Source organism: Marmota marmota, unplaced genomic scaffold (assembly GCF_001458135.2).
Source record: "Marmota marmota marmota unplaced genomic scaffold, marMar, whole genome shotgun sequence".
Lineage (NCBI taxonomy): Eukaryota > Metazoa > Chordata > Mammalia > Rodentia > Sciuridae > Marmota > Marmota marmota.
In genome coordinates this window covers 3622229-3638599 of record NW_026000102.1, presented here as the reverse complement: position 1 = coordinate 3638599, position 16371 = coordinate 3622229, and the positions used below count along the sequence as shown (strand labels likewise).

Genomic DNA, 16371 nt, shown 5'->3' with positions numbered 1-16371 from the left:
GAGGTCTCACCTGGCCCTTCTTGAATACTTGCTTGGGTGTGTTGATAATAGTGAAAAGTCTCCAGCTCCATCTGCTTGCCTCCTTCCTGGGCTACACAAACTTGCTGTCTCCTTCCAGCGGTGGGGGAGGGGGGGCTGTCTACACCAAGAGGGGACCTGGAGTTGAGACTTAGGGTGGTGGCCAGTTGGCTTGTCTGCCTCCTCCTAAGACTGGGGTCACCCAGAGTCAAGAGTTCTTATTTATTCTTTCTATTTTTCACTTTTTCAGTAAAAGTTCATTCACTTTAGAGAAGTAACTGCGGCTCCAGGGCCTTGCCCAGGGTGGCTTGGAGAGTTACGAGGAATCCTGGTCTGGAGGTCCAGGCCCAAAGCTCAGCTCCCCTGATGGGAACGAGAAGATTCTGGCAGCACAAACAGCTCAGGCCTCCAGCCTACTCGGGGCTGTGGCTTCCATTACCAAATCCAGAGGTCCTGGTCAGAGTGTCCCCAAGGGACCTGGTGACCAGCCTGCCCTTCTGAAGGGAGCTGTGTTCCAGTTGCTCACTGGTGTCACTGGGGAGGGGCCAGTGCTTATTGAGTTGCTGGTACCTGGCACCTAAAGGGGCAGGTTTGCATCTTGTGTATTTTCTTATACAAAAGGGATCACATGATCGCTCCACTGCCGCTGTCCACTCTCCCGGTTTTCTGATGGTTAGAGAAGGCCCGTCTGACGGGGCCTTAGCGGGAATCTGGGAGCCCTTCCTCAGCTGGATGTGGAGGTCTGTGTGCTGCCTGCAGTCACTGGTGTCATGCGTTGTCAAAAGTCTTTAGAGGTCAGGAGCTTGCCTGTCCTTTGCCTTAGGATTGCCATGAGAATCAAAGGCCATAGTAAAGGGGGAGCACGTCTCTTAAACTGTGAAGCATTAAGTGTGCAGCCAACTATATCATCTCGGAGTCTGCTTGCCAGCTCCACCTTCCAGGTTGTTGGTTCCCTGAGGAATGAGAACATTGATGTCTGCAGCTCATTCTGCAGAATCATCTGGAAGTTAGAGAATGCCCGGCCTTTGTGCTCACCAAGGGTATAGCAGGAGGGCTCTGAACACACCGTGGCTGTCACCATCATCACCATCTGCACGTCCTGCGGCCTACAGGGGCTCATTTGGGTCCCCCAACAAATCCTGGGCCAGCTGCAATGCCCAGATAGATGAGATCTCCGCAGGGCTGTGCCTGCCAGACCTCCGCCACTCCACTGCCCATAGAACTGCTTTATCTTGCTTTTTCAATTCTGCACTTTCTTTTTTATGAATGTATTTTGTTCTTTAATTCAGCCTGTTCCTAGAGGTTTTTATTTGACTTCAAAATAACAGGGGCGGGGGCTGGGGTTGTGGCTCAGTGGTGGAGCGCTTGCCTCACACTGGGCACTGGGTTCGATCCTCAGCACCACATAAAAACAAATAAATAAAATAAAGGTATTGTGTTCAACTACAACTAACAGAATATTTAAAAAAACAAAATAACAGGGGCTGGGGTTGAAGCTCAGCAGTTGTGTCCGCTTAGCGTGTACAAGGCCCCAGTTCCACCCTCAGCACAACAAAAGAATTAAAAGTAACATTAGAATGGAAAGTTCATTGTCTTTAAAGAATCAGAGTGTGGCGCACATGCCTGTATTCCCAATGGCTCAGGAGGCTGAAGTGGGAGGACCACAGATTCAGAGCCAGCCTCAGCAACTTAGCAAGGCCTTTCTCAAAAACTCAAAAGGGCTGGGATGTGGCTCAGTGGTTAAGCGCCCTGTGTTCAATCCCTGGTACCAAATGCAGAAAGAAGAAGAGACAAAACTGGTATTAGAGGAGCTGTCCAGACACAGACCTTGGGCTGGTGACGTCAAACCTGAGGGCAGCGTTGTCGGCGCAGTGGGGATGGAGCCCATGCCTCATTACACAGGTCTTTGCTGAGTGCTTTTCTTTAAAGCCAAGAAAAGGACGTGTGCTTAGCTCAGGGCTCTCCTTTCCGAAGGAGAATAATATGTCACAAAGTTTACAGAAGAGAAAGTTGCCCTTTGGTCCTCAACCCAGGTGGTCCGTGGGCTTCAGTCCTGTGTTCCTGTCCTCAGGTCTGTCCTCGGCCTCTCCTCCTGCAGGGCGGAGGCCTCCAGCCAGCCTGCCTGGAGCCCGACTGTGTGGTTAGCCTTGCCAAATGCAGAGGGCCCTCCACACCATCGCTGGGTTACCAGCCCCAGGGCGTGGGACGACCTGGAGGAAGCCTCATTGGGTGACTCTCAGACAGAGGCAGGGAAAGGATGGTGATGGGGAAACGGCCGTCCTGCCTCAGGTGGGCCCTGCGTCTCAGCCTTCAGAGCAAATCAATGCAGGAATACAACGTACAAGTTCACAGGCAGGAATGAGGTCACCCTCTTTTCTAATACTTGGTTATGCTTGCACATCCTTATCCGGGAACGATGACCACTCAGCATGCTTACGACAGAGCCAATTATCTCCGGATGGTGGATAATACTATGTCATTAGTCCGTGAGGCATCAGCTCGGTGCCACCTGGGTCTTAAAAACACTTTTTAAAAATTTAATTATACAACAAATACGTCAATACCTGCTCCTTGGAAAAGACTCAAACAATACATGGACATATAAAGCAAGACTTGAAAGATCTCTGTCCTGCCCCCCCTCCTCTGTCCCTCTTCCTATTCTAGGGAAGTCCTCTTTGGGGTCCATCTTCCAGTTTAATTTCCATGAATTTGCAAACATCTAATGGGACAAAGCCACACAAATTATATTTTTACATACACAGATGGTACATTATAACTTCATAATTTACTCTTAAATAAATAGGGGATATGTGCTGTTGTATACCTTGCTTTGCAAACTGGATTTTGGAAATGGCGTGCCCTAGACAACTGACCACATCAGGTCCACACGGTCTGTGTAACAGTGACTGGAAGGCAAATGACAGAAAGTCACGGAAGATGAGGGTCCGTCTGAGGAGACTCATCTGGGTACGTTTCCAGCGGTGATTTACTTTCTTCTTCCTGGTGCAGAAGGGACACTTTCTAGGGAAATTTAGGTCACCACACAGAATTGATGCTCTGCTGTAGGGAAAAAAGAAAAGGGTAGGGCCAGAGGTCTTTTCTCCAATCCTGAGGTAACTTCAGCTGCAAATAATCTGTGCAACGTGGCATATTTGGGGTTGGTATGCTGGGACCCCCTTGAAATCTGATCATTTTTCTCTGGTCACGTTTACTCCCTGACTGCAGCCACGAGAGGAATCCACCTCTAGGATTTATGTGATTGAACTTGGCCTCCTGGATAACCCAGGATGTCCCCCCTCGGGGTTCCTCTCCATGACCATATTTGCAGTTCCTCTGCTGTGCCTGCTAACTGTCACAGGTTCTGGGGATCGGAAGGGGACATCTTTGGGGAGGGAGCATTAGTTTGCAGACTGTAATACATTTTAGGTTAAGAAAATCCACTTCTGCGTGGGGCAGAGCTTAGTGGTAGACCTGGGTTCAATGCTCGACACCAAAAGAAGAAAGACGTACAATCCCATGTTTTCTGTCAAAGAGTTTTTATGCTGAATAGAGGTTGGAGTTTATTGAATGCTTTTTCATGTCAGTTGAAATCGTATGGCCGTCCTGCCGTCCTGCCTGCTTTCCTCCCTCCCTCCCTCCCTCCCATCCCTCCCTTCCTTCCTTCCGCCTCACACATGCTAAGCACATACTGTTGAGCCACACCCTCAGCCCTATATTTGTAGGTTTTCTAAGGAACCACTTTTGCATTCCTGAGATAAGCCCAACTTGGTCATGTTTTGTCTTTTTTATATATTACCAGATTCTGTTTGTTAAGTATTTGTTTGGGGGTTTTGCATCTCGTACATAAGGTTGAGCTGGAATTTTCCTTTATATTGTCCTTGAACAATTTTGGTATCAAGGTTAATGCTAAAGTCATGTCTTGAGCTAGGGAAAATCCTTCTTTACTGTAGTAAAATTGTGAAGAGTTGGGGTTATCTTGTTATTTGCTGTTTGATGGAATTTGCCTCTAAGTCTGCCTGGTTTGGTGTTTTCTATGATGAGACTTTTTTTTAATTGAGCTGAAATTCATATAACATAAAATGAGCTGTTTCAAAGCACGTGATTCAGTGCCTAAGTCAATTCACAGTGATGAGCAGCCAACACCCCCACCCAGCTCTGCAACATCTTCATCACGCCCAAGGAGACCATCTGCCCATCTGTAGTCACCCTCACTCTCTCTCCAGCCATGGGGACCTCTTACTCTGTATTCTCTCTCTGTGGATGTAGTGATTCCGTATATTTCATATAAGTGGAATCCTCCAACCTGGCCTTTTATGTCTGGCTTCTTTCACTTTATCACATTTCAGGATTCATCAACAGGCCAGGCACAGTGTAATCCCAGCAGCTTGGGAGCCTGAGGCAGGTAGATCCCAAGTTCAAAGCCGGCCTCAACAACTTAGCAACAGCCTGTCTCAAAATATAAAAAGGGTGGGGGAGGTGGGGTTGTGGCTCCATGGTAGAGCACTTGCCTATCTTGTGTGAGACACTAGGTTCGATTCTCAGCACCACATATAAATAAATAAAGGTCCATCAACAACTAATAAAATATTTTTTAAAATGAGGGGGCTGGGGATGTGGCTCAGTGCTTAAGCACTTCTGAATTTAGTCCCTGGTATCCCACTCCCCCACCAAAAAAGATTTCTCAGTGTAGCACGTTCAGAATTCCATTCCTTTTTAAGGCTGAATGTTCACTGTATGTATGTACGACATTTTCTTCATCCGTTTTTCCATTGATGGACATTTGGGTTGTTTCCCCTGCTGGTTCTCATGAATGCTGCCACTACAAATATTCCTAAGCAGTCATTTGGGTGCCTGCTCTTGATTATTTTCTGTATCTGCCTCAGAGTAGAATTGCTGGATCACGTGGTAACTCTGCTTGACTTGATGAGGTCCCACCAAATTCTCTCCAGGTAATGGGATTATTCAGTTCCTTGTCTCTTATTCTTTCTAGGATTTTTACCTAACTACTTTAAGTTTTCAAATTTATGGCCACAGACTTGTGTATAATCTCTTTCTTAGGATGTTTTAAATCTTGGCAACATCTGTACTTTTGTTGCCCTTTTCATTTTTATTTATATTTGTTTTGTCCTTTGATTTTTCTTGATTGATCAGCAAAAGAATTGTCTCTGTCATGGGTCTTTTCAAACAATCAACTTCTGGCTTTGATAATCCTCTCTTTTTTATGTTTTCTCTTTTTCTAGAAATTTCTACTCTTATTCTTTCCTTTCTGGACTTTTACTAATTTCTTCAGTTGAATGCTTGACTCCTTAATTTTGAGATTTTCTTCTTTTCTGATATAAACATTCAAGGTCATTCTTTTATTCTTTATGTTGCTGTCAATTTGTGCTAGCATTCAGATTGTTTTCGAGTGTACGGGTTTTCGATTCATCTAGTTTTCTTGTGGATACTGGTTTCTAACTTGACTGCACTGTGGCAGAGCCGGGTCTGTGTGATACCAGAACTTCAGAACTGATTGAACCTTAGCAGTTGGTCAGTTTTTGCAAATGTTCCATGTGGGACTAGGAAGAATGGTTTTCTCACACCTACCAGAATGGCTAAGATGAAGAAGGCAAATAAAACCAAGCACCAAGGAAAGGAGCAACTGGACCCTCAGACATGGCTGATGGGAGGACAAATCTCCACTTTGGAAAACTTTTGGGCATTATCTGCAAAAACTAAACACAAGCAAAACAAACCCAATAGGAATATGTACCCATGGTCACCAAGAGACTACATGTACTAGCCATGGAGAGGAAAAGTCTAACAGAGGAGTGGATGAAAATTTGACATTTGTTCACATAATAGAATGAGGAAGAAAAGGATTTCTACATGTAGAAATCTTGAAAACAAAACACTGAATTAAAGAAACCAGATACAAAAGAATGATGCTCTAGGGATCCGTTTCTGTAAAGTTTAAAAACAAGCAAAATTAACCTACCTACAGCATTAGAAGGCAAGATAGCAGTGGCCTTCAGCATGAAGGTTGATAGAGTGGAGTTCAAGGAAGGGGATCTGGGGAACCGCAAGGCTCCTTCCCCCATTTCTGGGTTGCAGTATGCTGGTTTTGTGAAAATTAATTGTTATTTGTTTTATATTTGTGTGTTACAGTTCAATAAAAAGTTCTTAAACAAGAGATGTGTGTTCTTTAATTGCTTGGTGCAATGTTTGTGTATTCATTAAATCAGTCTCGTTGATTCTGCTGGTCAAGCCTTCCCTAATTTCTAGCCTCATTTCTTGTAGGCAATCTGTCAATCCCTAAGAGAAGTGTGTTAACCTTCCCTGGTAGTGGTGAATCTGCCAGTTCCTTCTCCTAGATCTATAAATATCTATGAGATTTATGCCTGCAAGTTTAGAATCATATGTCTTCTTGGTGAATATAAGTTTTGCTTTTTTTTTTTCTTCCAGTGCGGAGACAGGGCGAGTGCTATTCACTGAGCTACACCTCTAGCCCTGGATTTGTGCTCCCATTGTGTATTCTCTTGGTTTCACCCGGAAGTGACTTTGGCTTCCATGTCTGTGTTGCTGAGGTCTGGGAGCCCCTTGGCTGCTACTCTTTATTCCCTTCTTTGCTTCCAGCTTCTCCGGCCTTGGGTTTGGAGGCATTCCTTGTGAATAGCACTGAACTGAATTCCTGAGACATCTGGCCTGACACGTGTTTTCATGGGACTGTCATCTTTCTTCTGTCCCCGCGGGCACAGCTGGGGGTGAAGGTGCGGTCCCCTCCTCTGTCTGCTGCTTCCCCTTTGGTGTCTGCAGTCTGACTGTGAACCTGAACCTCGATGCACGCATCGCCTTTCCCTTCCATCCTGGCAATTTGTGGACGTTTACTGAGGCTTCAGGACTGAGCCTTGGTGTGTTTTAACCCTTGGAGGGAACCCCCATCCATGGCCCCTCTACCTGCTCCTCTCTGCGCTCTCCTCTCCCTCCTGGAACCCTGGCTCCCTGTCCCCAAGGTGCTCTCCACCTTCCCCGACCGCTCCCCACACCCATGCCCCGTTTCTGCTGCATGTCGTTCATGACGGGTTCGCCGCGTCTTGTCTGGTGAACGTGCACCCGTTGGTATGTTACCAGTATTATACTTGATATGTTATATTATTTCTGAGAGCATATATAATTTTTTATTGTTATTTTATTGTCCAAATGTGCCTCCCTGTGTACACATTCATTTCATTACATGAGAACTCTGATTCTGTGTTCTGTGTCTGATGTCTAAACTCTGGGGGCTTCGCAGCTCTGTGGGCTGTCTCTGGCTCCAGTTGATCTTATTTAGGACACTGTTTCCTATGGATTTGGGTTTTTTCTTGGGAAATGTTCATTTCCTTTATTTTTCACCTGGCAGGGCTCCTCTGAGGTTTACACTGGAGCCAATCTTCCAGAGGGCCTGCATCGCTTCTGAAAGTCTCCCAAGGCCCCGGCATTCCTGTGCCCATATGAGCACCTGTGTGTGGCTGGGCTGTGTCAGCGCCAGTTCCATGCAGGAAACCGGAACCGCCCTGTGCAAGTTCAGCAGAGAGGGGTTAGATACAGGGAACTGGTTGCTTATGGAACCCCTGGAACCCTGGAAGGCGGGTCAGGAGGTCTCCCTGGGATGCCTGATGACCGTCCAGGGCTCTGAGCCCGGCGTCAGCAGCCAGTCTCAGGAGGCCCCTGCTGCTGCTGCAGTGCTGCCATCCTGGCAGGTCTCCCCACGGGGCTGCTGCTGGGGCTATAAGTTGGGTCTGGCCACTGCCAAGCCACAGTCCCTTACGCATGTCCCCAGGATCTTGGGTGGCAGCTGAAGGCACCTCCGCTGGCTCCACTCACCAGACCCCACGCAGGGGCATGCAGATGGCAGCCCCACCCCACACCCACAGGCCTGGCTGCAGAAGAGCCTGGGAAATAGATTTTATTTTGCAGCCTTGATGAAAGGAGCTGGAAATGGGCGTTGCATCCTGCTGAGTTTATCTAGCACCCAACTGCCACGCAGCATCCCACTACCGCTGCTCTGTTCTCGCTGGCTGGCCATCTCCTCGCGCGACTGTCCATCCTCTGCTCTCCACCAGGAGGCCTCTTCACTGGCTGTGGAACACTCATTTCTAATGCCTTCCCTTGTCTACTTTTACTCCAAGATGACCATCCTCTTTTAGCATTGACACAGTTTTGATTACTGGAACAAAAATAATCATGGAGACTCTGGGCAGCTTTTGCTTTCCCTCAAAAAGGGGAAATGTGACCAGCTTTGCTTCTTCCCCTTCCTACCTTCCACATGGATGTAATGTCTTGAGCCTTGGCAGCCATTCTGTGGTCATGAAGAAAAAGCCAAGAGAACTGCTGAGGTACTGTCCCTAGCTGTTGGACCAACACCAGCAGCCACTTCCTCCCAGACTTCTGATACAAGAAAAATAAATGCACTCAATTAAGGTACTGTTAGCTGTTGCTTCTGTAATTTGTACTCAAAACTAGTCCCAACCAATATGATTTTCTTTTTTTTCATGTGTCTTTTCTAAATAATATAGATATTTGTTGTTAATCTGAAAATCTCAATCTTTCTAAATGGGAATTTAATTCTTTCCCTTTTCATCATTATTGATATATATTTTTAAAATTTATTTTAGTTTTAGGTGGACACAATATCTTCATTTTATTTTTATGTGGTGCTGAGGACTGAACCCAGTGCCTCACGGCATGCCAGGCGAGCGCTCTACCTCTGAGCCCAGCCCCAGCCCTACTGATGTGTTTTGAGTTATACTTTATATTTGCTTTTTACCATGTTTTCTTTTTATGTTAAATTTCCCCTCTTCTTTGCCATCTACCAGGTTGATAATTATTTTTTTAAATTCACTGTTTTTCTCAAGTGGTTTATAAGTTACACATTCATTTTCTGCTGTCCTGAGACAATCTTCTGATCTTTTTCTCTTTGTGCTGTTACGCTTTGTCTTCACACCCAAGGATGCTTTCTTTGGCAGTGTCCAATCTGCTATCAACCCCATGAAACAAAATCTTTTTCAGATATCGCTGTTTTCGGTGCTGAGCTTCTCATTTGGCTCTCTGGTTAGAGTTTGACTCCTGAAACTGCGCCGCCCTGGGCTGCCCGTGTCTCCCCCACTCTATCTTCTTTTCTTGTAAAATCCTCCTCATGTTTATGGAAACCACTTAAGAGTCTCTGCACTTCCGGTGTCTGGGTTATCTGGGGTGGGCTTCTCCTGGCTGCCCTTTCTCCTGGTGGGATGAGTCCTGCTTTTTTGTGCGCCCTGTGAGCCGCGATGACATCCTGAATGTCTTGGGTGCTGCACTGCAGCCAGCAGCCCCTGTCCTCTGCTGACAAGTGACGGATCTTGCTCTAACAGGAGTGAATTACTGACAGGTGACCTGACCTGGGGTGGTTTTGACCCAGTGCCAGGCTCGTATCAGGGCCGATTTTTTCTGGTTTGCTCTTAGTTCGGGATGAGGCTCTCAATGGGGTTTCCACAGAAGCCCAGGGCATCTGCTGAGCTCCTCTGGCGTGGCAGGGCTGAGCTCCCAGCTGGGCTTCCCCCGCTGGGTGGCTGCTGAAAGCTGCCCACGTCCTCTGGTTCCTTCCAGTTGTCTCTTCCCACCCCCACCCCAGATCCCAGCCCTGGCAGTCTGAAACCCAGCTCTACCCAGTCAGCCCAGGACACGGCCACTTTCTGCTTGAGCGCTCTGGGGACAGGCTGACCACCTGCAGGTCCCCCTCATTTATTTTCTTTCTCTGAAGGGCACTGGTTGCTTTCCAGAACCTTCAGGGAGCTGTTGTGGTTTTTATTTATTTATTTATTTTTTAATATTTATTTATTTTTGTTTTCGGCGGACACAACATCTTTGTTTGTATGTGGTGCTGAGGATCGAACCCGGGCTGCATGCATTCGAGGCGAGCGCACTACCACTTGAGCCACATCCCCAGCCCCTGTTGTGGTTTTTAAAGACCTTTTGTCCTCGTCAGGTGTAGTGGTGCACCGTCTGTAGTGCCAGCCACTCAGGAGTCCAGGCAAGAGGGTCACAAGTTCAACGACAGTCTGGGCAACTTAGTGAGACTGTCCCCAAAGGGCTGGGACGTAGCTCAGTGGGAGAGCACTCCTGGACTAAATCTCCAGTGCCGGCCCCCCTCCACCCCCCAAAAAATTCTTTTTCTGTCCTGAGTTTGTAACCATCTTAGGCTGGGTGGTTAATCTGACAGACGTGTCTCTGTTACTACTTGAAGTATTTTTAATACTTAATGTAACTAATAATACCCCAAATTAATTCTATTCTCTGTTCCAAAGTGGTGAGTCCGCTCTTGGTCTGTTTTCTCCCTACTCACTCTCTCACTCTCGAGTTAACCTGGGCCTTAGTTCTCCATCGCTCACTTCAGCCACACGGAGACGTGACTTACCTGGGAATGACGGGCTGCGTGGCTCACCGCCGCCCACTGGACACCTGTCCTCCTACTTCTTGGGTTGCTTGGTCTTCCTGGGCTGTAATGTGTGTTAGCTTTCCATTACCACAACAAATACCTGAGACAAATTAACTCATCAAGAGAAAAAGGTTGTTTTGGCTTACATCTGGAGGTTTTAGCCCATGACTGATTTAAGAAATTCACAGAGTAAATCTAAGTGTGATGAACTTTAAGGTTTTGTATGCCTCAATGTTCCTTTGAACTAATTTGACCAAGACTTTGGGTTCCAAATGATTTTTTCTTAGAACCTGATGATACTGCTCATTTTCCTCCAGCCTCCTGTGTTGCTGGAGCTCATATAATTCATTTTCATTTGTAGGTGACTTTTTGTACTTTTTAAAATTTCTTTGAAGGTTTATTCTTTTTATTCTTGGGGGTTTAAAGTTTTGGGAAATGAATCTAGTTATGGTTTCATTTTCTTGTATCTTTCTTTAGATTGGAAAAATTTCTTCTATTATGTTCTAATTATTTATTTATTATATGCCACTATTCCCTTCTTCTCAGATTCTAAATGTCTCTTTTCTTCACACTTTTCATCGCTTGACTCTTTTACCCAACAACCTGTTCTTGTTTTATGGATATAACATTCTCATTTCTAAGGATTAACATGTTTGCTTGGGAAATGCTTGCATGAGGTTTACTCTTTATTGAGATTTGTGCTTTTCTTGACATTAATTTTCCTTAAATGCTTGGTGATTTTTAATTTTGGGCTTGTATTTGTACCTGAAAACTCCTATTTGTTTACCTATGGATCAAAGTTCTGATTACAAGAGTTTGCCTCTGATAACCACTGAAGAGGATTATGCTTCTGGACACAGCATGTGATGTGGATGGGTGCCTTCCAGAGGGAGTGGCTTTCCCTTCCACCTGTACATTCAGATTTCTTGCTATTCAGGACCTTACTGTGCTTTTGTCACCAAAAATGCTCTGGCCTAGGGCACCTACTTACAGACAGTTTACTATGAGGAAGATGGGGGAGGGGTGAAGCTGGCTGGCTGCCAGTGCCCCCAGATAATCACCCTGAGGCTCAGGCTCCTTCCTGCTCCTGATTTCCATAAACACAGAGCTCTCTCAGAACTCAGAGCTACCTTCCCAGAAGACTTTTCCTGTCGCCCTTTTAGCCTTTCTTTTCCTTTAGTCTTACTTTATTTACACACACACACACACACACACACACACATTTGTAGCTGTAGTTGGACACAATGCCTTTAATGTTATTTATTTTTATGTGGTGCTGAGGATTGAACCCAGGGCCTCACACGTGCTAGACGAGTGCTCCACCACTGAGCCCCAGCCCCCGCCATAGACTTTTAGGATTTGTTCTTAATTTCAGACTGTCAAAAGTTTATGACAGGAGGTTATGCCTAAACATCAGATGTCAGGCCACGGGTGTAATCTCCATTCCCATATCACATTACATTCCTGGCTATGAACTATAAAATAGTTGTTCTGCACCACTCTGAATAATAAAGTACACTTTATCTTGGTTGAGTTTCATATTTATAGAAAAAGAGATCCAGGCTGGGGCTGTAGCTCAGTGGCAGAGCACTCATCTAGCATGTGTGAGGCACTGGGTTCCATCCTTAGCACCACATAAGAAAAACAAATGAAATAAAGGCATTCTGTCCATCTACAACTACAAAAAAATAAAAATAAAAAAACAAAGATCTGCCAACATCTGGATTTATAACTGCAGGAATTGGAAACATATCCTTGTAATTAGGCTATCATTAGAAGAAAAACTTTCTTTAAATTTTCTTTAAACCCTCTGCTGAGTTTCCAGCTAGTCCCAGGTATGGAGCAGTAAAGTGACAGCGATTCCAGAAGATAGAAATGGATTCCAAGTCAGCCACGCTTGTGTTATTACACACTGATGTACACATAATACAACAGTTTTATGTGCAACCGAGGGTGGGGCGTTTATGTGTGATTCAGAAAGAATAATATGGGTTTGTAGAAATGGAATGGGCATCTGGGTGGGGATTAAGCAAAGGGCAGGATTATACTGTGTGCTGGGTGGGTGGGAGACCTTGTCTGCCTGCACCAGGCTGTTCAGAGAAAACTGAACCCATAGAGGCCACCGTGTGATCGATCACGAACACACAGATCTTTCTTTAAGTAGACCGACTTAGTGGGGGGGGGGGGGGACGGGTAAATACATGGACAGAAGTTGCCCACAGACTATCCAAGTTTTAGAGGAAAATATTTTTAAAGATATTTTTTTAGTTGTAGATAGACACAATACCTTTATTTTGTTTGTTTTTAAGTGGTGCCGGGATTGAACCCAGTGCCTCATGCATTCTCGGCCAGTGCTCTGCCACTGAGCCATGACCCCAGCCCTAGAGGAAAATATCTTATTTTATTTATTTATTTATTTATTTATTTATTTATTTATGTTTTAGAAAGAATTTTTTAATATTTATTTTTTAGTTTTCGGCGGGCACAACATCTTTGTTTGTATGTGGTGCTGAGGATCAAACCCGGGCAGCACGCATGCCAGGCGAGCGCGCTACCCCTTGAGCCACATCCTCAGCCCGGAAAATATTTTAAATGAACATTTCATCCGAGTAAGTCAGTTTCTTTATGAGAACCTTATCCATCTCATCCTGCCAGATGACAAACAGCAATCTATTTTAAAAGTCGATAGATTCTTACAAAAGGAACAACAGAACTGATTCAGCATTGACTAAGTTTGGAAGAAAAAAAAAAGTAAATTCAAAACAAAAACAAAAACAGATTTCTGGCTGCTGTCCCCAGCTCTCCTCCACAGCTGATGTTCTTGGCGGGATCCTCAGTACTGTTCCTCTGTCCCACGGAGCAGTGTGCATCAACACGCCCCTTATGGCAGGGGCCAGGGCTGTTCTGGTGCTGGTGACAGTGGCTTTCTTGCTCCACTCTGCATGCACAGGGTCTTTCCCCCCTTGGTGCTGGGAACTGCTGGCATGCGCCCTCCTACCACTGAGCCACACACCCGCCCGCCCGGCCTTCCTTTCAGAAGAGGTTTATCCTGGTGCTCACTCAGCTCAGGACTCACAGGACACACAGCGAGTTCCTGACAACTGGGAGCTGCTCACACTGCAGACACCTGAAGCAAGTCCAGTCAGCCAGAGCCCTTCACAGGAGCCACCTCCCAAGACAAAGCCACATTGTGTGGAGGAAAATGGGCCACCTGAAATCTCCTGCTGTGCCAGCGGGGTTTGAGTTACAGGGGCAAACAGAAAGCTGTGGTGGAGAGACAAAAGGGCCTGAGAGTCTCCAGGAAGATGAAGTGTGGCAGTGATCTGAGAGAAAAAGGACTGCGTGATCGAAGAGACTCCTGCTTTCTTTGGCATGTGGTTATCACAATTTGTGTTCACGGGACACTGAGGAGCTGAGCTGCCTCTGGGCTGGCAGGGAGAGCCCAGCTGCACTATCTTCAGGGCTCTGGGCCCAAGTGAGTGAGTGCAGGCCACCTGGGCTCCTGCAAACAGCAGGCGTGTAATTAGAGGCTCCTAGGCCAGGACAGACGGTAGGCAGACAAGTCTCGTCCTGTGTCTGAGCTGCTGTGGGTGCTTGGAGCTGCCTCTGCAGCCCAGAGCTGGAGAGCCAGGCTCCCATTACTCACCCAGCTGCAGGAGCTGTCAACTGGCTTCTGCTCAGCCAAGAGCTGTGATCAAGTACAGAGCAGAAACACTGTGTACAAGGACACCAGTTCACCTAAGAACATTAGGACAGCCAGGAACTCAAACTACACAAAGTACAGCTTCCTGCTCGCTGTGCCCAAGGCAGCTCCGAGCTCAGCCAGAGGAAGGCTGGGCACTTGGGCTGGAAGACAGGACTCACTCGACTTACACAAGAGGGGGCGTGCAGGAGTCATGCAGTCTCAGGGGAAGGCACTGAGCTAAACCCTCATGACTATAACATGAAGAAATCATGTGAGGTGTGTGACTTAGATGCTTATTGACGTGGATCCTTAGTTATTTCTAAGGAATGAAGGTGCTGCCTGTCCGTGTAAGAGCAGGGTGCCCGTACATTCCTCGGGACTGTTCCTTGGTGACGACAACTTGTCTACTTAGTGGGGGAGAAGAGCTGAGCTGGGTGTCTACCTTTGTGCATGCTGTGCTAGGGTGGGGTCACTTGCTTGGAGCTCCTGGGAGAGGTCTAGCTCACAGAAGGAGAGGCACGCCACACCAACAGCCTGACAGCACCCTCCAAGACAGGGGCAAACAAGTACTTGGAGCAGTTTCTTCCCATCCATCCGCCCCCTCCCTGCACCCACCCCACCTGCTGCCATGGGGCCGAGGACACCAGGGACAATGATAGTTAAGGGCTGCTCAGGTACAGGAAAACACACAAGCATGTTTGCCACTCTGAATTCCAGGCAGGAAACATGAAAGCCGATGGGAGCTCGTCTGAACGCGTGAGCCATGACAGCAGGTTCCTGGGGGCTCAGGTGTGAGATACTGAAGTTCTATTCATTCAGAGAAGCAAGCGGGAAAACCCACACCTTCCCCGATCATTCGACTGCCTAGATCACATCATTTCCAGTAACCACAGCAGTGAGAGAGGAGGCTAACCCAGTGTGCACAATCTGAACCCTCTACCAAATTCCATTCTTCTCCCCTTTATCAAAATGAAGTCGCCAAACTTCTCTTAAAAGTTGTATGATTCACACGCGGAGAGTAAAAGAGCCAGAACATTTTGTCAAATGACCTAGTCTGCAAAGACAAGTCCCTGAGTGCATTTTAGTTTGAACAAAACATGTTTCCTCAAGGACAAGAAAACCTCGGCACTGTAGGACAGGGTTAAACAGTAGCCCCTTCCTGGCTGGTACAGGTTTCAGGTGAAAAAGTGTGGAGCTCAAGTCTGTGGTACCCGGAGGCATTTAAAGGAAAACACTCATGGATTTTCAAAGTCAGAAGGTCTTTCCTAGACTAACACCAGTCAGTCCTGCGGGAAACCTGGCCGATGAAAGCCAACACACAAGGGTTTCACCTTCCCAGGTGCAATGAGCTCACACGTGTTTACATGGCAACATCTTTTTAAAGCTTTATTGGCTTTTTACAAAATGCCTGGCAAAATGGAAACATTAATTTCTAAATTTTAAAAAGTAGGGCCAAAGTTCATTTTAATAGTAACTTTTTCTCAACATGAGTATTGGACTGGTGTCATTTTCCTAGTTTTAATAATTAGAGGAGATATTATCATTGGGCAGATCTGGGTAATGGGTACAGGGGATCTCTCCTATTTTTGAAACTTCTTGTGTACCCATAATGATTTCAAGATAAAAAGTTTTATAAAAACCCTTATGTATGAAACAATTGCTAGGAGCTTATTTTTAAGGAAAAAGCTCTAATATATACTGAGACTATGAGTTATGTGATGAAACTAAGAACCAAAATAGAGAGTAGTTCAAAATACATTTAGATTCTTGGGCTGGGGGCATAGCTCAGTGGTAGATCAAGTGTTTAGGCTAAATGAGACCCTGGGCTCATCACCACCAATACCAAAATAAATAGTTTTGGGGTTTTTAAAAAATATATATTTTTAGTTGTAGATGGACACAATACCTTCATTTATTTATTTATTTATCTATTTACTTTAATGTGGTGCTGAGGATCGAACCCAGTGCTTCACGTGTGCTAGGCAAACACTCCAACACTGAGCCTAGCCCCAGTTTTTGATTCTTAAACAAGTAGACAAATGAGTATTGTTCTCTTTATTCTCATCAACTATGACCTTTCTAGCAGCCTCTCTGCAGTCCCTCTTTTTTTTTAAAGGTCCCTAGAAATGAAGAAGTATCCTCTTAAAGATAGTTCTTCCTTCTCCTAACATACTTGAGACCTAGGAAGAAATAAGCAGCGAACTGCATCAGCTTCCATTAGCATGTCTTGGGAATTTAA

The 16371-nt window shown here is 45.9% G+C and overlaps 1 long non-coding RNA gene across 1 annotated transcript; it reads left to right on the top strand.

Annotated features, from left to right (window-relative positions):
• Positions 1–4526: 4526 nt before the first annotated feature.
• On the top strand, positions 4527–6190 carry LOC125610783. The gene is made up of 2 exons (XR_007340798.1): positions 4527–4967; positions 5451–6190. It is a non-coding gene; the product is annotated as an uncharacterized LOC125610783 (long non-coding RNA).
• Positions 6191–16371: the final 10181 nt, after the last annotated feature.